Source organism: Suncus etruscus, chromosome 3, assembly GCF_024139225.1.
Source record: "Suncus etruscus isolate mSunEtr1 chromosome 3, mSunEtr1.pri.cur, whole genome shotgun sequence".
NCBI lineage: Eukaryota > Metazoa > Chordata > Mammalia > Eulipotyphla > Soricidae > Suncus > Suncus etruscus.
Window position 1 is genome coordinate 12,120,063 of NC_064850.1, and position 24,679 is coordinate 12,144,741.

General features: G+C 37.9%; 1 protein-coding gene and 1 non-coding gene across 2 annotated transcripts in view; both read left to right on the top strand.

Moving 5' to 3' along the window:
- The window catches only part of RAD51B (RAD51 paralog B), a 632,113-nt gene that overhangs the window by 63,974 nt on the left and 543,460 nt on the right, over positions 1-24,679 (top strand). The window lies entirely within an intron of this gene.
- Positions 17,697-17,803, top strand: LOC126005527 (U6 spliceosomal RNA). The gene has a single exon (XR_007494578.1). It is a non-coding gene; the product is annotated as a U6 spliceosomal RNA (small nuclear RNA).

Consider the following 24,679-nt stretch of genomic DNA (forward strand, 5'->3'; position numbering starts at 1 on the left):
CTTCTACCACAGGAGTTTAGTTCCCTTTGTTATCATTGTCTAAAGTTACAACATGTAAAACAGTCTCTGTCTTTACTTTCTAAGTCTGCCAAATTAAAAACAAAACCCAGAAAAGTAATATTTCCTTTTGGAGCCCGAAGCTTTTTTCCTCCCTAGCTCTTATTTAAGGAGAATATGTAATTTAGACATTTGAATAGGAATAGAGGAAGTAGCCAGAAACTTTTCAATAGTCTAGTTAAAACACATAATAACATGTGCTTAGAGCAAATCTTTGGAAGAAAGATTGGAAAATCCTGGATGAAGCCATACGCCGTGCCCCTCAAAGGCATGGCTCGCTTCAAGTCAGATGAATCAGTACAGATCCTATGAGGGGGTCAGAGACTCTGACTTAGTAGTTTCTCTGGCAACCTCTTTCTCCTGCAGGTAGTTGAAGAAATTTTCTTTTTTTTAATATAAATTTTTATTTAAACACCATGATTATAAGCATGTTTGTTGTTGGGCTTCAGTTATAAACAGAACACCCCCCCCCATCACTAGTGCAACATTCCCACCACCAATGCCCCCTCTTCTCCCCTACCCCTGAAGAAATTTCCAGTCGTGTTTCTCCTGCTGATATTTATGCTGTACTTAAAGTAATCAAATCATGTCACTTCAGATATTTGCATAAACACTTTTCCCTAAAAACTTTTGCAAAGGAATGACTTTTTCCCTCCCTTCATTGTTAAAGGTTCCACGGCAAGAAATACCCCTAAAATGGATGTCTGGAGAGGATAGACTACATTTGATTGATTGATTGTTTTTTGGACCACAGTCAGCAGTCCTCATGGCTTACTCCTGGCTCTGCACTCTGATTACTTCTGGCAGAGGTTGGGGGACCCTGTGAGGTGCCTAGACTATAACTCTGGTTAGCTGCACAAAAGGAAAGCACCCTACTTGCCATACTGTTGTTCTGGCCCCAGGATATACTCCATTTTAATCACAACAGGGATGAGGGACAGTTAAACATATACACATTCTAACTTGAAAGTGGTTTTGTTATCACCTGCGAGCTAAACAGGTGTTTTTATGTTTTGAATGTATATCAATTGATAAGTTAACCTCTATATATATCTCTCCTATATAAAAAAGTTACATTTCTATATTTCACACTTCTCTCCTATATGGAAAAAGTTATTTATTAAATCAGCAGAATTATTAGTCATTTTTCTGTGTGCTTCAGGTGACAATAATAAGCACATCAATGCAGCTTATATTCTAATGCAGGAAGAAGCAATAAGCAGAAATTATTTGTTACAAAAAGTAAATTCTATAAGGAAATAGAAACTGTTTGTTAAAAATAGTAAATTCTATAAGGAAAGTAAAAGTAAGTTAGATTCAGAGAGGTGGAGCAGGAAAGAAAGCAGCAGGTACAGAATTTGGATGGTCAGGATTGGCATTGGGAAGGAAAGATTTGGGAAACAATTAAATGGAGTTCCATTTATGTAAATTTATGAGTCTAATATTAGAAACTAATCAAGGTAACATTAATTTACAACTGTATATATTTTGGAGGTACAGTTTCATGCCTTTCCAACTATATGTTCCATACCACAATCACTACAAGGTACCAATATTCCTCTACCACAGTCTGTTGACCGCTTCTTCCCTTTGCTTTTTCTTCCAACTTTCCCATTTTCCCTTATAGTAATCTCAGTTCTGCTCTGAGTTCATAGGCTTGTTTTTATTTGATTTAGTTTGTTTTCTTGCATTTGTTCTTTGCATCCTACACATGAATGAGATCGTCCAGTATTTGTCTTTCTCCTTTTAATTTACTTTAGTTAGTATCACCTCTTCTAGTTCCACTCACATTGTAGAATACACACTTTCATCTTATGACTGAGTGGTATTTCATTATATATACATACTACATCTGCTTTATCTACTTTTCTGTTAGATTTTTGGGTAATTTCTAGATCTGAAGTTACTATAAATAGCCTTGCAATGAATATAGATATGAAACCTATAATTTTGAATTTGTGTTTTTATATTCTTCAGATAGGTACTAGTTCTACTTTTAATACATCTAGAAATCTTTTGCTCTTTATAGGGGCCAAACCAATAGACATTTGTATCAACAATGTACAAACATTTTATTTACTTGGTTTTTGTTTATTTATTTACTTGTTTTTTGCAGGCATACTCAGCATGGTCAGAATGGTTTTTAATTGACAGGAGGAAAACTATGCCTAGAACAAGTTTTAGGAGGAAAATTTGGAATTATGTCTTGTGTTAGATAATGACATTTACCAATAATTTGGTCATGTTGAGTTTGATGAGTGTAAACTACTTACACCACTACCTAATATAATTATATATAACATAATTATATATATATATATATATATGTTTTTGGGCCACACGGAACAGTGCACAACTGGCAGGCTCAGGGGACCATATGGGATGCCTGGGGTCGAATCAGGGTTGGCCATGTGGAAGACAAACATTCTCCCTTCTGTGCTATTGCTCTGGCCCCAATAATTCCATTTTTAATATTAATGGGCATGTTGCTATATGAGGCTATAAAAGGTATTTTTGAGAAAAAGGGCTCATAATATATAATAGCAGTACTTTAAAAAACCCAATTGACAGGAAGACTGAGGACACTTTTAGAAAGTAAAATTTAAAGAGATGTAGAAATGCTCAAGGACTATTAAAAATAACAAATCTAAATAGGATCTCTAATTCCCTCATAAGCAGGACTTAAGAGAAATAAAAAAAAAGGAAAAAATTGCCAGTACATATATATTTTAAAATATTTTTAATTAAAGAACTGTAGTTTACAAAGTTGCTGATAGTTGAGTCTTACACGTACAATATTCTAAAACCAATTTCAACACCAGTGTCAACTTGCATTCACAATGTTAACACTCAAGCTTTCCTGAATCTTGCCCCCCAACACTCTCCCTTGACAGGTACATTTCAAAATTTGATGGTTGTAGGTTAGACCTCACATTTTCTTTTTCTTTTTTCTACTTATAGTGTTTTTTTAATAAAAGGCATAGTAAGAAATGCATATCCACATTCAGAAGAGTCAATTTGAGCCCTTCACATCATATACAAAAATCAGTATCATAGATTGAAATACATAAATATATTATCTGTACCAGAAAACCAGAAAAAATTAAAAGGAGAAGCTTCTTGACTTTGAGACCTCACATTTTCTGTGCTGTTGAGTCTGTGCTTTGAGAATGTAGCTATGCCACATTCTCACATCACCGAAGCCCCTGATCCCTGTTCTCCTATTCTTTCTCATCTTCGTCCTCTTGCCCCTTGATTTCTTTTCTTCTCTATCCATCTCCTCCCTATTTTATCAATCACAATTTATAAGATTTTAAGAAAATTTCCCAGACTGAAAGGACTTATGTCTTTATTGAACATGCTTAACATAATGAATGGCAAAAAAAAAGGGGGGTATATTACCAGAATGTTTTAGCATACCAACATGCCAAAAGGGGAGGCTCTAGAGATGATAGAGTAGGTAGGGTTCTTGCTTTGCACATAGCTGAGCCATAGCTAACCTGGGCTCAATCTTGGTACTCCATATGGTCCCTGGCCTTTGCCATTAGTGATGATACCTGAGCACAGAGCCACAAGTCAGTGCTGGGCACTGCCAGGTTTGACTTAGTCCAATAGGTCATGAAGAAAGGAACAGGAGTTAGCAGTGTCAAAGTTGTAAAGTATTTCTGGGAGCTTTTACATGTTCTGAAAGAAAATGACTACCAACTTGGGTATCTATGTTCATCAAACAGCTAATTATGAGAATAAAATAAAAAAAAACTTTGCAACAGGAGTCAAAATTTTAAAAAATATCTCTTGTACATCCTTTCTCAGTAAACTATTGAAAGATCTAAAAAGAGATAAGAAGTGAAAGAATAAGGGCCGGAGCAGGTACTGAGGATTGAAACCAGGAGAGGTCACATGCACTTTGGCCCCTATTTTTTTTTCTGAAATTTTGTTTTCTAATTAGTTGTTTGATGGTGTATATAGTTGCCCACTACTAGATTAAGATCACATGTTTACTCCTAGCTGCTAAGAGGTTTTTATTGCAGCCTTTTACTTATTTGTGCAGATACTTAAGCAGTATCTGTTTTTTGATAGATTTCTTTCTTGGGATAAAATACTTTGTACTTCTCTAGGCCTATTCACAATTTCCATTTAACTTTTCTTAATTCTTTTACTCTTATTAAAATATATATTTGTACGCTTTACCCATTTTATGGAAACTAAATATTCAGCATAGAATTAAAAATAAATGTTTTATTTTTGATTGGAACGGTATGGTAATTACCAAAATAAGATCCATGTACAGAATAAAATTTAGGGGTCAGAATTATAACTCAGTGGGTAGTAGGGTGTTTGCTTTGCACGTGGCTGATCTAGGTTAGATCCCCAGCATCTTATATGGTCCCTCAAGCACTGCCAGAAATGAACCCTGAGAGCAGAGCCAGGAGTAACCCCTTAGTCCTGCTAGGTGTGGCCCTAAAACAAATTAATTAATGGAGTATGTTTTATGTGCCAGCTATAAACACAATAGTATCATATACATACAATTAAAAAAATATGGCAAGAGAGATAGCACAAGGGTTAAGGCACTTACCTTGCATGTGACTGATCCTGTTTCAACTCCAGCACTATATTACAACTTAATTATATAAATAAAAATAGGCAATATAATGCATTACATTAGATGATTTGGATGATTTATATAGGTTGAAACCATATGGCAGTCATCACAAATTGACTTACATTGATTTATTTATTTTTTGTTTTTTTTTTGTTTTGTTTTGTTTTTTGGGCCACACCTGGTGACACTCAGGGGTTACTCCTAGTTACACGCTCGGAAATCGCCCCTGGCTTGGGGGACCATATGGGATGCGGGGGGATCGGACCTCGGTACATCCTAGGCTAGTGTGCAACTTTGTAATTTACCTCCTGGTAAGCCCTGAGTCACCACTCCGACCCCTATTGATTTGTTTTTTGGTAATTCCATTTGCCATTCCTTTAAGTTTTGCAGGAGTAAATAGAATGAAATAAGTATTATAAGCCTGTCAAGGGACCAGGCTAGGGAGAGAACCTGGGCACATTGGTGGAGGAAGGGGTACGCTGGATGTAAGCTTCGTGTTGGAATATTGTATGCCTGAAGCTACTCTTTTTTGTTTGTTTGTTTGTTTTTGTTTTGGGGCCACAGCTGGTGGTGCTCAGAGGTTACTCCTGGCTCTGCTCTCAGAAATTGCTCCTGGCAGGCTTGGGGGACCATATGGGATGCTGGGAATTGAACCTGGGCCTATCCAGGGTAAGCAGCATGTAAGGCAAATGCCCTACTGTTGTACTGTCACTCTGGCTCTGAAGCTACTCTTTTTTTTTTAATTAATTACACATTATGGGTTACAAAGTTGCTCATAATACAGTTTTGGAATTCAGTATTCCAACACCAATCCCACCACCAGTGCCAAACTTCCATCACTTGTGCTCCCATACTCTGTCATGTTTCCCACTTTCCTCCCAGCCCTCTACCTGCCACTGTAACAGGGACATTATAAAGTTCTGTCATTGCAGTTTAGATCCCATGTTTTCAGAGTTGTCGAGTCTCTGCTCTGGATATATAGTTATATCTGTATCCCATATACCCAATATAGTAGAATCGCTGACCCCTGTTCCCCCATTACTTCCTTTTCTTTTTTTTTTTTCCTTCCTGCCTTGCTTTCTTTTCTTTCCTATCCTTCTCCTTAAACTCTGGCATTAAAGATGATCTAGACATTCCCCCTTTACTACATTACATTTCCTCATCCAGTTATTCTCTATAACACAGATAAGGAGATTCCTGTGTTTGCCTTTCTTCTTCTGGCTTACTTCACTCAACATGGTATCTTACAGTTCTAACCTGGTTGCAGCAAATTGCATGATTTTATTGTTCCTTGCAGCTGCATAGAATTCTGTTGTGTATATGTATCAAATCTTCATAATCTATTCATCTGTCCTTAGACACCTTAAACAGTTTAATTTCATATCTTAGCTATTGTACTACATGCAGCAGTAAATAATGGTAGTACAGATGTCTTTTTGAATGAACGTGTTTGAACATTTTGAATCCACCTTTGGCACGAAGATTCCTAAAAGTGGACTTGCTGTGTCATGTGGCAGCTCAGTTCTTAAGTTTATTGAAAAATCTCTGAAACTACCCTATGATGAACTACTCTGTAGGATATAGCAGCTCCAAAAAAATTTAAAAAAGAAAAATACTGTATGTTTTTTTTACTTCTTGAGCATCTAAATCGAAGCTGACAATCCAGCAGTTTAGGGCTGACTGCCTAGTTAGCCAGAATTGTCCCGGCACTCTCTAGAAAAGAATCCTTATTCTTTTTTCTTTTGGGGGGAGGAAAGACAGAAGACAGTGTTTACTACTAATTGAATTTGAAATTCAGATGTACGTTTTTAGGCTTTTTTGGGAAGTGGCAAGGGCACTTCTGGCAATACTTTGGGGGAACTTGTGGTGTTGTGTCAGGGTCAGTCTCATGTAAGGTGCATGCCTTAACCCCTGTACTATCTCTTTTGTTCTAAACATTGAACATTTCTGTGTGTGTGATGCTCTGTTGTTTATAAGAATATATTGTTTTAAAATGTATTCTGATCAAATATATCAACTATGTGATGAGTGTTCTTTAAGTAAATAAAATAAAAAGGAATGTATTGTTTTAAAGTGATTATGGAAATGATGCAAGGGAAAAATTTGATTGTTAATGGAAAGTTAGTGGATTTCCTGTATAATTTATTTTACCCTTCCACATGATTTATATCCCACACACTTATGCCAATGGAGTAATATTTTCCCAATATAATAATGGATTTTTTTCCTTTGGAATTCTTCAGTCTAAAGTAATTTTTAGCTGGAGAATAATTAAAAGCATATTCTATATTTTACTTTTAAAATAATGATACTGTAATGGATTAAACCTGTTTTGTCTAAACATTACATATTTCCTAATGTATGCTTTGGCTATAATATAAAATATATTAGTTTTCTGTCATATCAGTATTTTGCATATGAATATAGGACTATGTTTCTGTTTCACTTGAGTTTTCATTTGGCCTGTTACTAGTTACTAATGGGGTTTTCACATAAAATATTAGTGGAGCAAAAAGATTATTCTAAATGAAGATTATTACTTATACATTTCAGTCCTTTGCAAAAGTTTTAGTAGTTTAGTTTCTATCCTAAGTAGTCATCCAAAATCTGTGAGCATGAGTTAATCTAGTAATAGACATTGATAGAATTTCTGCTTGATGGTTGTGTGCAAGATTAGGATATAAATTTGGACCAGAGAAATAGCTATAGATAAAGCTCATGCTTTGTATGTAGGACCCCTGAATTAGATCCCATGGTCCCCTGAGCACTGCCAGGAGTGATCCCTCACACAGAGCCCTGAGCACTGATGGATGTGGTCCACCCCCCCAAAATAAAAAACGACAACAGATTTGACATATAACCAAGTAAATGCAATTAAAAGTACTACAAATAATATTTATCAGATGAATGAAGACATTCATCTCAAAAGTATGTAGTAAGAAGACAGATGGGGAAATCTAATACTATTTACAGAAAAAGGCAAACATTTCTATCTGGTTGTAACAGAGCGAGCAGAAGGAGCGGGGAAATGCAAACCAGTTCAGAGAGCAAGCATGGTGCACTTGGGACTTTAATCAGTTCCTTCTAGAACACTGTTTCTCAAATTTATATGATCGTAAGAATCATCTGGAAATTTAAAACAAAAACCAAACCAACAAAACCAGATTCTTAAACTCCAGACATGGAAAATTAGAATTAGAACCCTCAGAGGACGATTGAGGGTCAGTATTTTAGAGAAGTTCCCTGGCAGTTCTTACTGTAACTAATTTATTGGACAACTCCAGTTTATTAGCATATAACCAGGTATTGTTCTGCAAATTTTCTAGTCTGTGTCACTTCTCTTTGGCATCTTTTAATGAGTGCCAGAGCACATTCCACAGTGTGTGTGTGTGTGTGTGTGTGTGTGTGTGTGTGTGTGTGAAAACTGTCTAGGCTGTCACACAACTTAGAGAAATATTCTCCCAGTGCAGGCTAGAGTTATGATTTAGGCCTCTTGGATACTCTGCATTTTCCATTTCAAGTCTCATGTTCTGTGGTGGCCACATAGTATGGGGAACGGGGGAGCTAGAGTTCTTAAGAGTCATTTCTGGGGGCCGGAGAGATAGCATGGAGGTAAGGCGTTTGCCTTTCATGCAGGAGGTCATCGGTTCAAATCCCGGCGCCCCATATGGTCCCCCGTGCCTGCCAGGAACAATTTCTGAGCCTGGAGCCAGGAATAACCCCTGAGCACTGCCGGGTGTGACCCCCCCCCCCCAAAAAAAAAAAAAGAGTCATTTCTGTAGACTGTTTCAAATCTTTTAGTTCTACCTGATAACTGCTATCTTCCACCAATGTGCTGATCTTATTTTTTTTAAGGTAGGAGCTGGATTGATAGCACCACAGGTAGGCTATTTGTTTTGCATGCTACCAGCCTGGGTTTTGTCCCGGCATCCCCTATGGTTCCCTGAGCACTGTCAGTTGTGATCCCTGAGTGCAGAGCTAGTAGTAACCCCTAAACACTGTTGGGTATGGCCCCAGAACAAAAAGGTAAGCTTTAACTTCCTTGAAGCCCTTTGTGTCAGTGAGGGCCCTCAGTGAACAGAGTAATCTTGGCTTTCATGACTGTTCCTGTTAAAGGTCCTTTCTTTTAATTGGTGTTATCATGGGCCACCACCCATTCTTATCCTCATTATGCTTCATGTTTCTTCTCTTGCGGACATTGGTGGGGATAAGCTCCTTCTATGCGCTTTCTCTATGAGCCCTAGCTCTTCTCTTATCAGGCAAATTACATGCTTTATGAGTTTTGGGTTCAGATCTGGTCTATTCTGGCTAGTTCTCTTCTTTTTCAAAATTTTAGCAGCAAGTTCTATGTCTCTGGTTAGATGTTTATAAGTACTCTGGCTCACCAGCAAATGACCAAATTGGTACCACGTTGCTAGTCTATCTTTTTTGAAGGGTTTGGTATTACTTAAATTACTCATCTTTTTAAAAATTTATTAAAAAAATTTTTTTTTTTTTTTGGCCACACCCGGTGACACTCAGGAATTACTCCTGGCTATGTGCTCAGAAATCGCTCCTGGCTTGGGGGAACCATACGGGACACGGGATTGAACTGCAGTCCGTCCTAGGCTAGCTCAGGCAAGGCAGACCCTTACCACTTGCGCCACCACTCTGGCCCCTAATTTAAAACATTTTTTTTTCTGTTTTTGGGTCACACCCGGAAGCGCTCAGGGGTTACTGCTGGCTCTACACTCAGAAATCGCTCCTGGCAGGCTCGGGGACCATATAGGATGCCAGGATTTGAACCACCATCCTTCTGCATGCAAGGCATTTGCCTTACCTCCATGCTCTCTCTCTGGCCCCTATTTTTAAAATATTTAAAATATTTTAAAATATTTTTAATTGAATCGCCATGAGGTACATTTACGAAGTTGTTCATGATTGAATTTCAATCATACCGCCGTGTTCAACACCCATCTCTTCCAGTTGTACACATTTCCCACCACCATCGTTCCCAGTTTGCTTCCCGCCCTCTACCTGCCTGTTCCTAAGACAGACATTTTTCTACTCTCTCTCTTAGTCTTTCTATCTCTTGCTCTCTTTCCTGTTATCCTTTTAGTCACCCTGGTTTGAAATATTGTTACTGAAGGGGTATCTTGCATATCACCCTAACTCCTTTCAGCACCCAGTTCTGTGGGCCTACCTCATTAATATTGGGGCAATCAGAGAAATGCCACTTAACATCAGATATGTTTAGGGAACAGTGTTCCTGAAAGAGGAAACAATAAATATTTGTATTCAAGGTATAATTTTAATAAAAGATCTCAATGGAAATGTACCTTTTAATTTATTTGTATTGTAATCACAATTCACTTTTGCTCTGGGGCTATTCCTAACTCACACATGCTCAGAGGTTGTTTCTGGTGGCACTCATGGGACCATGTTGTGCCAGGAATGAAGCTAGACCCCTGGTTGTGTTGTTGTTGTTTTTTTTTTTCATTTGTTTTGGTCACATCTGGCAATATTCAGGGCTTACTCTTGGCCCTGTGCTCAATGGTCATGACTGGTAGGGCTCAGAGACCATATGTGGTGCTGGGGACTGAACCCAGGTTGACCACATGGAAGTGCTTAGCCCAATGGACTATCTTTCTAGTTCCAAGACTGGGCCTCCAGTATGCAAAACATGCACTTCAGTTTATTGAGTTCTTGTTCCAACCCTGTACCTTTGGCCATTTCTTCAGTAATTTTTCTTCTTTTTTTTTTTGTTTTGTTTTGGGGCCATATACAGTGGTGCTCAGGGACTATTTCTGGCTCTTCTCAGGAGTAAATCCTGGTGGTGCTCAGAGATTCCATATCTGATATTGGGATTGAATTCAGATCTGCTACATGCTAGGCAAGTGTCTTACTTCATGTACAGTTCCTGTGGCCCCCTTCTAGCATTAAAGTTTTATGATTTGTCGACTTATGATAAGTACAAAACAAACATTTACACATGACTATGAATATTTGTAGAGTATCACAGACTGAGTGACTTCTGGTAAGTTGTTTATTGAGATGAGACCACATAGGGCCCAGTTTATGTGATTCTGCTGGAAGATGAGTCTATGATGCAGAGGAGATGAAATTTGTTAATGCTTGTTAGTTAATTTTTTAGATTTTCCAGTCAGTCTGGTACCTTCTGAATAAAGGGAGGTTAGGCCACAAGAGGGCGCTTTATAATTAGGAAATTGCAACTTATTGCTATCCAGAGTACAAATAATGCAATGAAAATAGTACAAAAATTACAAATAATAAAAATTACAAATACAGTAAAAAAACAAAAGAATGTCTTTGTGTGTGTTATGTTCTCACTTGTATCAGGGAGTTGGGTTTCTGGATTGTATGATAATTGTGTTTAACATGTTAAGAACCACCAAAGTTTTAGAGGAACTCCCATCTTTTAAAAATTTCCACCACTTATTGGTGATGGATGGTGATCTTTACATGACTGAAACCCAAACACAATCATGTATGTAATCAAGGTGTTTAAATAAAATATAAAAAAAAATTTCCACCACTTGACCAAAGTGTTAGTATATCAGAGAGGGCATTTACCTTGCATGCACGTAAGTTAGTATCAACCCCATTACCCATGTGGTCCTCTGAGATCACCAGGAGTGATTTCTGAGTGCAGAGTCAGGAGTAACCCCTGAGCATTGCTGGCTGTGTCCCAAAACAAAACAAAACACAAAACTAAACAAATCCTGTCAGCAATCAATGAGGATTCTGATCCTTCATTAGACTCACCAACGATTTTTTTGGGGGAAATTACAACAATCCTAGTGTGTATAAATATTGTATTATGGTTTTGATTCACAGTTTTCTACTAGGTAATAATGTTTGAGAACCTTTTCATATGCCTGTTGACCAATTGTTTGAATTATTAGTACTTATTAGTAATTATTAGAATTAGTTATTATTAATTATAATTAATTATTAGAATTGTGAAACTCACAGTGTGTGTATTCTGAATACAAGTTCTTTATGATGTATTTGATTTAAATTTTTTTATGTTTTCCACTTATGAAAGTAGCAGAAATAGGATTTATATACATATGATGCAATATTTACAACATGATGAGATAAGGTGACATATTTATTGCCTTGTGTGTGATTGGTTGTATCAGGTAGATTGCAAAGAAGGAGGTGTCTAGGTGTTCATAATTATCCTTTATTGGAACTCAAAGCTGTTCCCTAAATCAGCATAAAATATAATTGTAGGATCATAAAAAGACCAAAACTATAATGAAATTTAATGGCCCTATCTGATATCAAACCTTACTATCTTTGGATCATTCTAGTTACAAATTGATAGAGAAATGTTAGGATAGAGAGAGGAGAATAGTTGTTTTCTTCTTTTGTGACTCTGGGAAGTTATAATCTTAGAGAGATAGCTAAAATTAATTTAAAAAAAAAAAGCAATAAAGATTAAAAGACAGAGACGAAGAGATAGTACAGTGGGTTGGGTGTTTGTATTGCCCTGGCCCACTTGCAGTTGATCCCTGGCATCTCATGGTCCCCAGGAAAAATTAATTCCTGAATGCAGAGTCAGTAGTATAACCCCTGAGCACCTCCAGTATGGCCCCCAAACAAAACAAAACTAAAAACAATTTTCACCTTATTTTGCTTTTAAATTTAAGAACTAATTCCATCCTATAGATACCATTTGTTTATGCTCTGGTTTTCTTGAACTTAGCTTCCTAAAGTGTAACTATTGAACCTTTTGAAATAACAAAGTACTTGGGTTTTTTTTTTGTTTTTTTTTTTTGGGTGGGGGGTGTTAAATCCTTTAGATTGATGTCTCTTGACTGGCTTAAATTCTTCAGGCACTTTTCTCCTGATTTCTTTCCACACCCAGAGATATTCTGTATCATTTTATCTTGTGCTTTCAGAACAGAAGAGATGAGTCACTGGGGTTTTCTCACTCTAATACTTGGGGGCAGGGAGGGTCCCACAGGATTTTGAATTTGAAATGGTCATAACTGACAGTTCTGCTCTTCTAAACTGGACAACATTTGAATCAGGGGCATATTGCCCAACGGTGACATCATTGAGGGTGTGTCTCATCCTTCAGAACATAGCCCCCAAGAGGCTTGCTTGTGTTCAGAACATAATGTAAAGATCTTTGAAGATGATTATGAAACATTTTCTTGTCTAAAAAAGCAAGGGGGGTTTCGTAGTTTGTGTGGTTTGTGCTGTCCTCAAACGAGTAGAGAACAGTCGTCAGCCCCGTGTCGTATTGGCATTTGCAGCTCAGAAATTGTTCACTTCATCTCTCGTGTGTGAGAATGTGTTCACCCCCATGACATGTGGTCAGCTCTGGGACTCTTGAGGAAATAGTCTCATCTGATAATTTCAGTACCTCATAAGATTTTATCTAGTGTGCTCTGATAAGGTGATGTAGTGACAGTTAAATTGATTTGCATTCCAGGGAGATAATTGATAAACTTGAGCTGGAGCAACATGTCATAGAAGAAAAGTTATAATCAAAAGAGCAATATTGGGGTCAGAGTGACAGCTCAGCGATAGGGCATTTGCCTTGCACGCAGCTGACCCGGGACGGACCTGGGTTTGATCTTCAGCATCCCATATGGTTCCCCGAGCCAGAAGTGATTTCTGAGCGCATAACCAGGGGTAACCCCTGAGTACCACTGGGTGTGGACCAAAAAAAAAAAAAACAAAAACACAAAAAATTAAAAAAAAAAAGAAAGAGCAATATTTATTGCTGAGCAGGTCTGACTTGGAACACTTAAGGCAAAGTTTGGACTGTAGTTGGAAAGATTAGTTATGGCTCAGTGGTAGAGTGTGTGTCTGGGTTCAAATCTAGTACCCCCCTAAAAATTAATGGTGAAGCAGTTGAAAAAAATTCTTTGATACTAATTCTGTTTCTCACTCTGCCAGATACTGGGAAGTAAGAGCATATCCCAATCTTGAAGTTGTTTGTTTGTTTGTTTGTTTTGTTTTGTTTCTTTGGGCCACACCGGCGATGCTCAGGGGTTACTCCTGGCTCTTTGCTCAGAAATCACTCCTGGTAGGCACGGGGGACCATATGGGATGCCGGGATTCGAACCACCATTGGTCCTGGGTCAGCGCTTGCAAGGCAAATGCGCTACCTCTGTGCTATCTCTCTGGCCCCCCAATCTTGAAGTTCTTTATGGCTACTCCCCCAACTCCATCCGTTGATGAAAATTTTATACTCTTCTTTCCCTCATTGCGGAAACATGCTGAGAGGAATACCAGATACATCTGAACACAACATCGCTGCAGGAAAGACTTTTTAATTTCTATTTATTGTTTTTATTTTAATATGTATTTATCTTGCCACACCTAGCAGAATTTACTCATGACAGTACATTCAAGCATTGCTCCTGGCAGGGTTCAGGGGACCATATGGGGTCCTCGGGATCAAACAAGAACCTCACTCACTGTACAATTTCTCTAGTCCCTAAATTTTTTTTTTAAATTAAGGCAAGGGGCCAGAGCCATAGCACAGCGGTAGGGCATTTACTTTGCACTCGGCTGACCCAGGATGGACCTGGGTTCGATCCCTGGCATCCCATATGGTCCCCGAAGCCAGGAGCAATTTCTGAGCACAGAACTAGGAGTAGTCCCTGAGTGTCACCGGATGTGGCCCCAAAACAGAAAAACAAAGACAAAACAAAACAAAAAAAAACTAAGGCAGGAATGAAAGAAATGTATACCCAGAGCAGGGATGACTATCAGGAAGGAGTCAGGAAGGCCCCCGGGTGACGTCATTAGGAAGGGACCATTCTAATTCACAAAGTGGGTAGTAGCTTCATTGGTATGTAAAATAGTAAAATATTATGCTACATAGCCTTAGAAATGATAAACGGTGTAGTTATTCTTTTGTAGCCACGAGATGTTACATACTTTTTTTGGAGTGGGGGGACACCTATCAGCGCCCAGGAGTTACTCCTACCTCTGTGCTCAATGAGATGCTGGGGTCGAACCTGGGTTAGTTGTGTGCAAGGCAAATGCCCTAACTGCTATGCTATTGCTCTGGCCCTATACATTTTTGTTTTGTTTTGTTTTTTATTTTGGGCCACACACAGCAATGCTCAGAGTTTACTCCTGGCTCTGCACTCAGAAATCACTTCTACTGGGCATTGCCAGGGATTGAACTTGGGTCTTCTACATGCAAAGCAAATGCCCCCACTCGCTGTACTATCACTCTGGCCCTGTACTAATATTTTAAAAGATTATTTCAATAAATACTTTCCCATTTTGAATTTTAAAAACATTTTTAGATAGAGTAAATTTGAGGGAGGAAATACTGAATTCAGCTAAGCTATCTATTTACCCATCCAACTTTTTTTTTTTTCTTTTTACTTTTAAGTTTTGAAACACTGTAAAAATAATGTAGAAATCTTTTCACATGCCCTGAATGTCCTGTTTCCCTGCCCCCTAAAGTTCCATGTACTCTGTCTGGAACCCAGCTTTTAGGTCAAAAGGATTCTGTCTGGGTTGACCAGCCAGCCAGACATTTAAGTATTTATTAGCTCTTTGTGTATGTGAGTGTGTGTGTGTGTGTGTGTGTGTGTTTGTGTGCGCGCACACACATGTGTTTTTTGGTCAGCATTTATTGATGTTTCTGTATTGCTTAGCCAGGGGTTTTGAAATCTTCTTAGGGCTTCCCTGTTTGCTGGGTGGTTTTAGACTGAGGGCCATGAAGTAGGAAAAAACAACAACATTCAAATACTATTTTTCCTTTCATCTATGGCCCATATTCTACAAGCTCACTGAAAATAGCCCACTTTTCTGGGAAAGGTCACAATGGAGACTTTTCTCACCCTTTACTCTGCAATTCATGTTTCCTTCTTCTAGTGCGGTCATGTGCTTACCCCAGTCTGGCTTATGAACCGTGCAGACTATTTGTGCACTTTTGTTTTTGAAGCCCAGCCCTGTGCACGGGATGCAGTATTTAATTTGGAACGAGCTCTGAGTTGAGTCACACGTGCTTCTTGTGGTGTTTATCTTGGAATCCACAAGTAGGAGGGAAGTATTTTTGCATTTTATACATCTGGACATTGTTCACGGCCCTCCAGTGACTGGGGAATTGTGTATGGAGCACAGTCCAAAGAACAGTATTAAAAATAACATGTAGTTATAATGACATCTGAGCAAAAACCTTTGAGAATACCATTTGGATCACAGCAGCGTTTGATTTTGGTGGTGAATTTTTTTCAGTTGCGTGGTTCACTGGAGGCCTAGTAGATGGTTGGGATTATAAAGTTATCCAACACCCTCACACGGAGGCCAATAGGCTGCCAGACTATCTGAAAGCCAACAACAGGTTTGGGCTTGTTGTGGGAGAGAATTTTTCAGGAGGTAAGTTAGGTGAAGTGAATTCTGGTTACTGCCATTGGGTCATTCTCTCCACAAGCATCTTCAGAGACCTCTGAGGTTCTTAACATTTATCCCCAGGATCCCGCATTGTCCGTCTTGTTAAGTGTTGAAGACTGATATCTCAGACCTTACTAAGACAGGCTGAGAGGAGAGAGGGGTATTTGGTCACTTTATCTTTCCTCTAATTCCATAGGAGAGGCAACTTGTTTTAAAGACATGGCATACCACAGTTCTCCCCCCTTGGACCAGGGATTTGCTAGAATGGAAACAAGTGGGAAGGGATGTACAGAAGCCTTGCTGCTCCTTGAGTGAGTTTGCATATGGATAATATTGCTTTTTGGCCCCAATCTAGTTTCTTTCATTCCCATGTCTCATCTTTTATGCAGCTGCAGAGAGCAGGCTGGGAAAGTAGAATGAAAGCTTCAAACAGATTTGCACATGAATAAAAGCAAGAGTAATTTCTCTTGTTCAGATACAGGCCATTTGAGAAGAAAGCTATTTGTTTTTTCAGTTTCTGAGTAAGGACTGTTTGCTTATTTCCCTTCAAATGTAATAAAACGGGGGGAAAAAGACGAATGAAGTTGTTGAACCTGCTGGTTATAATTCGGAGAGAATTTTCAAATATGCTTAATCAGATTTTTCATACAATTATGAAAGAAGTAAATAATTGAAGGGCAGAAGTCAAAATTATGTTGAGGTTTTAGAACCTGTTGAAGATAAAATAGTTCGAGTGCTTGGATAAGACCATTTAAGTTAGAGCTATTTCTTTTTTCTAGTTTCTTTGGCTTTTCCCTTGGGAGCTTTCCCGCTTTGCTTTCGTAATGCGTTTTGCAACTTTCAGTTAAAAAAATATCCATCAAAGTCTAAACTATTAGCAAATAAACATATCTTGGGCCTAGGATGGAATCCCAACATAGCAGAGAATGGCTTGACTTTAGATGGAGAGAGGTTCATAGGAGCAACTTCAAGGCTGATACTGGGATCTTCTTGTTTTATGTTTTAATGATTCCGAAAGGAAATGGTGAAATATGCTGATGACACCAAATTGTTTTTCCTGGTCCAAACAGAGGTTTCTGGGAAGTTTCTTCAGAGTATTCGGAGTATTGGAAGAATTAGGCAATTTGGTGGCAGACGCACTGAGATGGAAGAGGTTCATATGGAGTAGCAGAAATAATATCAAGACATAGAGGACACAAATCCCTAAGAGAAAGGTTGTGGAGTCCTTAGAAAGAAACCTCTTAGCTTTGGCTCCTTCGTGAAAGGAAGATTTAGGATAAAAAAACACTTGGATATTGAGAAAACTAAAACCATGATGGCAACAGCTGATTACAAAGCATATGTTTAAAATATAATAGGGCATTTGGGGGCCAGAGTGATAGTACAACAGGTAGGGTGCTTTCTTGTATGCAGTTGACCTGGATTCAATCCCTGGCATCCCAGACATGGAAATTTATTTTCTTAAACAGAAATATGTTTTATTTATTTTTTGGCATTTTTATTTTGACACACCCAGTGGTACCAGGGCTTACTTACTCCTGGCTCTGTGCTTTGGAATCATTCCTGGCTGTGCTCAAGGCAAGTTTACCCCTGTACTCTCTCTCTCTCCAGTCTTAGTTTCTTTCTTTATTTTTTAAAAATTGCATGAGTAGTGCTCGCTTCGGCAGCACATATATTAAAATTGGAACAATACAGAGAAGATTAGCATGGCCCCTGCGCAAGGATGACACGCAAATTCGTGAAGTGTTCCATATTTTAAAAAAAAATTGCATTAGTAATACATCCAATTAAGTGTGTTTTCCCTTGCCATAGAAGATTATATATTTGTTTTATGCATCCTTTTTTTGGAGGGGTTGTAAAGTTTATAGGACATTCTTTTTTAATTTATTACAGTGGCAGAGGATTAATTTTTCTTGTTATTGTTATTTTTGATACAACCAATCATGAGTAATGTTTCCCAAGATGGGCAATAATTCCACCCCCTTATTCCCCCCTCCGCAGGGTGTGTGTGCTGGAACAGTCCAGGGAGACAGTTGGGTGGGTATTTTTTTATTTGTTAGTTTAACTAGGGGCTTAGTAAGCAATTTTTTTTTCTGGAAAGGAGGTGGCAGATCAGATAACTTAGAAAAATCTGACTTAGAGCCAAATATGATGAATAATACAAGGGATGGAACTGAATGATGAATTAACATGTAAATTAAATATAAAATAGTAAAAACACTTTGTTTTATTGCTTCCAAGATATCTTGAAGGAGACTATCATGAGAAATTATCAAAGTATTTCTGTAATGGCAGTATTAAGTATTACCCTTTCTACTTTTCTTCTCTAAATGACAAGTTTGGTTTTTCTCTTGTGTTTATTGAAGCATAATTGACAAGTCACGCTGTATCTATTTAAGGAGTAGATTGCCATGATTTGACATATACACATATATAAATACATGGTGAAATGATGATCACAGTTTGGTTAATTAGCAGTCATCTCATACAGTTTTATATGTTGATGTGTATATATCTGTTATAGTAAGTGTAGTCATCATGTTAGATTCCCAGAATTTACTCACCATTATATGAAAGCTCGTAAGCTTTGGTCGGCATCCCCTGATCATTTTTTTCATCTTGCTAGCTACTGCTGCTCTCTACGATCCTCCTTGTTACTATGAGTTTAACTTTTTTAAATTTTATATATAGGTGAAGTCATTTAATACTTGTCTTCCTCCATCTGGCTTATTTAGCAGCATAAATAGTCCTCCAGGTTCATTCACCTTGTCACAGCTGGCATAATTTCCTTTAGAAAAAATTCTTTGTTGAGTTATTTCAGAAATGTTATTCACATAACTATGTAGGTTATAGAACCTTGTTAAACAAAACACCCATTATATTACAATAAATGCATTATGTTTATAAATATCAGCTTTTTAAAAAAAAACTCCTAGAGCTCTGTGCTGCCTAAACATATTTTTAGCAAGAAAATAGGAGATTTTGTAGTAACTAAATATTATTTTAGGGCATTGATGTTTTCGTGCAGAAGTCTGCATGTATGTAATGAGAGGCCCAATGCAGGCAAATAAGGTATTAATTATGAATGGAGTTGTGGATTGTTCAGATATATTTATTTATCTACTCATCTCCATCTCTCCATCCATCCATCCATCCATCTGTCCATCCATCCACCCATCCATCATCTGTCCGTCCATCTGTCCATTCATCCATCCATCTACTTTAAAGGAACAATGAGTATAGAAATTTCAAGATGCTTGCTTTTTTTGAAAAAATGGGGATGGGGCCAGCGAGGTGGCGCTAAAGGTAAGGTGTCTGCCTTGCAAGCGCTAGCCAAGGAAGGACCGCTGTTCGATCCCCCAGCGTCCCACATGGTCCCCCCAAGCCAGGGGCAACTTCTGAGCGCTTAGCCAGGAATAACCCCTGAGCATCAAATGGGTGTGGCCCGAAAAACAAAAAAAAAAAAGAAAAAAAAAGAAAAAGAGAAAATGAGGATGGAGAGAGGAGAGAGAAAAAGAAGAAAATTGCATGCCCTAGCCTAGAGGGTTGTGTGTGTGTGTGTGTGTGTGTGTGTGTGTGTGTGTGTGTTCATGCAAGAGGGAAACTGGGATATTGGTGGTGAGAAATGTGCATTGGTGAATGGATGTGTGTGGGACATTTTATGACCGAAACTTGGTGATAATCCATGTTAAATGAACACCCATCGGTTATACTACCATAAGTGGCCATTACTTTTCAAATTTTATCTATGGAAGTTTCATTTTGATTAATGAGGATGGAATGGAGCTAAATTATTTTCCTCTCTTTGTCCCTCCAGTGAAAATTAAGAAATAACTTAAAAACCACCTGTTCAGTGACTACATTTTCTGGAGAGTCAAAAACCAATTTGTACAGAAATAGCCAAGGAGACTTACTTTATTTTTTCCTGTCTCTTTTGAGGTTGTTAAAATTAAAACTCTCCTTAGCAATCCTGTGCTTTTCGAGTTTGAAAATAAGTTAAAACACAGCTTCACCCTCCCCCCAAATTGTGACAGAGCTTTGCCATCAGAGCTCTCTTTTTTTTTTTTTTTGGTTTTTGGGCCACACCCTGTGACGCTCAGGGGTTACTCCTGGCTATGCGCTCAGAAGTTGCTCCTGGCTTCTTGGGGGACCATATGGGACGCCGGGGGATCGAACCGCGGTCCGTCCTAGGCTAGCGCAGGTAAGGCAGGCACCTTACTTCCAGCGCCACCGCCCGGCCCCCCATCAGAGCTCTCTTAAAATAAAGAGTAAATCAGGAGAACATTTAATTTAAGAGTAAATAGACAGTCCACGAATATCATGCCTTTAAAAGCTTCATTGTACTAAAAGTAGATCTCAGGCTGATTTGGTGAGTCATTGTTGGTGGAGGGTAAGGGAATCTTATTAAAAATAAAGATTTCGGGGCTGGAGTGATGGCACTAGAGGTAAGGTGCCTGCCTTGCCTGCGCTAGCCTAGGACAGACCGCGGTTCGATCCCCCAGCATTCCATATGGTCCCCCAAGCCAGGAGCGACTTCTGAGTGCATAGCCAGGAGTAACCCCTGAGCGTCACTGGGTGTGGCCCAAAACCCAAAAATAAATAAATAAATAAATAAATAAAGATTTCACATTTCACCTCAGACAAATCTAATCGGAATTTCCAGGGTAGGCCCCTTGTATCTTAATGTAATATAAATTACATAAAATTTCATACATAATATGTCTTAAAAATATTTACCAAAAAGCCTAATGATTGAATGGTGTTAGAATGTGCCGATGTATAGCATGGTGTGGTTTGTATCATGCAGTTTCGATGACAAAATGTGATTGATAATTGTTTTAAACTCAGATAGTAAGGAATGCTTGGTGTACTTTGGTTAAAAATGGTTTTTTAAGCCAGAATGTTACTTCAAGGATGTGTTTTGGTTACTTACTAGCTATGTTGCCTTGGACTAAGTAAGACTTTGTTAACTCCTTAGTATTTCAATGTCCTTATCTGCAAAAATAGATAACGCTAATACGATCTGGTTTGCCTCAATGGATTATTAGAAAATTTAAATGAGATCTTTAAGGAGAGCTCTGAAAACACTATTCAGTACACGATAAACCCTTAATAAAAAATTGCCACTATTGTTTCTGCCCTTGTAAAAAGTATGAAGGTAAATGTTTTGGCTTTATAGATGAGGTTTGTGTGTGTGTGTGTGTGTGTGTGTGTGTGTGTGTGAAGGTAAATGTTTTGGCTTTATAGATGAGGTGTGTGTGTGTGTGTGTGAGGTGTATGTGTGTGTGTGTGTGTGTGTGTGTGTGTGTGTGTGTGTGATGTGCTCCTCCTGGCTCTTGAACTCAGGGATCACTCCTGGCAGGGTTTGGGGAAACAAAGGTGGTACCGGAGATTGAACCTGGGTCAACTGTGTGCAAGGCAAGTGGCCTACCCACTAGATTATCTCTCCACCCTTTAACTTTCTAAAAACGAATTTGTTCATGAGAATTAAGGCCTACTTAAAAAGAAAAGGAAAAGATCAGAACATAGAGGGAGAGTTTACATTTACATGTACATATGACACGTCTATTTATTTGAATATACAAGGATTATATCAATTCAGTATTTAAGTTGTTAATGTCTTTGAAATAGCATTTTGAAGTATTGAGTTTTACTCTTGTTTGCATTTCTACAGCCATCTGCGATAAAACCTACAAAGGTTTTATAACAGCATCCTTCTAGACCCAGTAGATGGCGCCTTTGCCTTTGTTTTTAAAGAAATCTAACCTAGTAGAGGGCTGGAAAATAAAACAAGCATATTTTAATTGGCTTTTCCCCCCTTCAGCACCATGACAATTTCATCTTAGAGTACATGCCGCCTTAAGAAGTAAGAATATTTTTTGACAGAATTGGAGAGTACTTTTAGTAAAAATAAATCTCCCACTTGCTATGTTTACGCCAGACTTGTCACTTGGAAAGTATCAGTTGTTTTTAAGCCACAAATATATAAGGAAGTTACTGTCTTTGTATTGTCTTATTTATGAGTTTTCCCCTTGGCTTTGTCTCTGTATTTAATATTTCTGTTCCTAGAATTTTAAATTTATTTTCTCGATCATCACTTAAAAATAAAAACAAGGCCATAAATTAATTTTAATCACAATTTATAATTTATATACTTGCAAATTCAGCTATCCTTAAGATACAGGTCTACATTAAAGGATAATTATGGCTCTTACTACTACACCAAACTTTATGTACTTGATCTTTTTTAATTTGAGTAATAACTCTAACTGGATTATTATTCACTTTTAAAAGGTAAATGAACTGTTTTAGAGATGCTAAGTATGGTAGCTCGCCAAGCTCACAGAGTTTTTGTAGTAAAACTAGTAGCTTTCTTAAAAGTTTCATCAGTATACTGAAGTTGTTTTTATTTTACTTTTTACTGTAATATGAGGCATATTACATACAATAAAAGCATGATGACCAGAGCCTTTCTTATGGAATAGATACTTTTATAGAGTCCCTTTTCATGTACTGCAGAGTGCAATCATAGAAATGCACAGATATGTTTCAGAAACTCAGTGGCTATTAGATTTACCAAAGAAAATCATACCTAAGTGGAATGTATTAGAATATTTATTTAAGTGTAGTCTTCATATCAGGGTATGACATGATATCTTCATATCAATCTTATTTTTCTGATTCTTAACAGGTAAATAAAAAAAACAAATAATAAGGGCCTAGTTTGTAGCCCAGTGGTAAAAACATACCTTACTTGAGTAATGCCCTAGACTTGACCCCTTGCTTTGTAAAACATAAACAGGAATAGAAGGAGAGAGAGTACAAGAGGATAAGGCCATTCCTTGCTTATAGCAGAGTGTGGTCTGTGTATTTCTGGTAGCACAGGACCTGAAAAGCATTGTGTATTTGGGTGTTCACTCTCATGAAGTCTCACTGGCCTATTAGTCAAGAATGGCTGGGAATTTATTCCCCCCGCCCCAACCTACTTTCTGCGAACTACATGGGAGGCTCCATAAAACACAACAACAACAAATTCCTTTCTGACAAAAAAAAAGCAATAGAAAAGACAAGTTAAACTATCAGATAAAACAGGAGTAAGGAAAATAAAATACTAGCATTGGTTAAACAACATTAAAATTCTTAAAGCCAAGAAGATATCGAGCCAAACTGGAGTCTGAGACAATAATGTAGCTTTTACACAGTAAAAGTAAAAAAAACAGTATCAGACTGTTAATTCTTGGGCTAGAGCTATAGTACAGAAGATGGGCACACAGCTGACCAGTGGTGGTCCCTAGAATCCCATGTGGTCCCCTGAACCTGCCAGGAGTGATTCCTGAGTGTGGAGCTTAGAGTAAATCCTGAGCAGTGCTGGATATGACCCAAAATAAAAACAAAATCAAAAGACTTCTAACTTCTAGAAAAATGCCTTCACTTGTGCCATTTAGTGGTATTTTTGGGTGTACATTAATATACAGTCAGTAATTGATGATAGCTACCCCAAATTGTTTTATTTGGGGATATTCAGTATTTTTCTTTTAATTGATTTTTCTTTAAACACTTTCATTCCTGGTTCAAACCCCATGAAAAATAGTATAGATTTTTCTCAGTAAACTCAAAATTGAGCTGCCATATGACCCAGAAATCCCTCTTTCAGGAATCTATCCCAGGACAAAAAAAAAAAACATTCATCCAAAAGGATGTGCACACTGCACTTAGTGTAATAGCCAAGACTTGAAATCAACTTAGATTTCCAACAACAGATGAGTGGGTCATGAAGATGTGGCAGATATATGCTAAGGAATACTACATAGTTATAAGGATGATGCAATCATGCCATTTGCCACAACAGAGATAGAACTGGAAGATAGTATGTTAAATGAAAGAAGCCAGAAGAAGTGATAACATTCATATGTAGTATTTAGAATAAATGAAGAAATGCAGTGGTCTCAATGGAAGTTATCTTGAACATTCGTGACCCCAGAGTATAGTGAGAAGCAAAGAAACTGAGAAGCACAATATGAAAGGATGGGGGTCAGGGGCCAAGTGGTCTCAGGTGCATTGCCTGAGATAAAAAAAAAGATAGAACTGAATTTCCAAGCTAAAGTCAGAAACAATGGAATCAAGAGACCCAAACTCTCACAATCTAAACTTTAAATGGGGTTGTTATGCTAGCAGGCTGGGTGCAAAGGGTGGTGGTATGGGATACACTCTGGGAACATGGTGGAGGAAGGTCAACACTGGTTGTAGGATTGGCTTTGATTCATTGTATGTCTGAACCCTAACTATGAAGGACCTTGTAAATCACCATGGTTTCAGTAAGATAAAATGAAATAAAAATTTTCATTCAAAAATTTTCCTCACATGTTACTCCAAGTATCTCTAAAGCTTATGAAATTGATGAGACATAGAGACCAAGAATTTTAAATTCTGTTCCAAGACTGAACTTCAGTAAGCCAATGGAATCTACTGAAACTATAATATTTTGAGGATATATACTCAGGAATGTTACATTGGCAGGGAAATGTATAGTCTTTACAAAATCATCAGAGAGTTATTAATGTACAGTGATTAAAAATTGCTATAATTAGAGGCTGGAGAGATGGTACAGAAGGTAGGGCACTTGTCTTACATGTT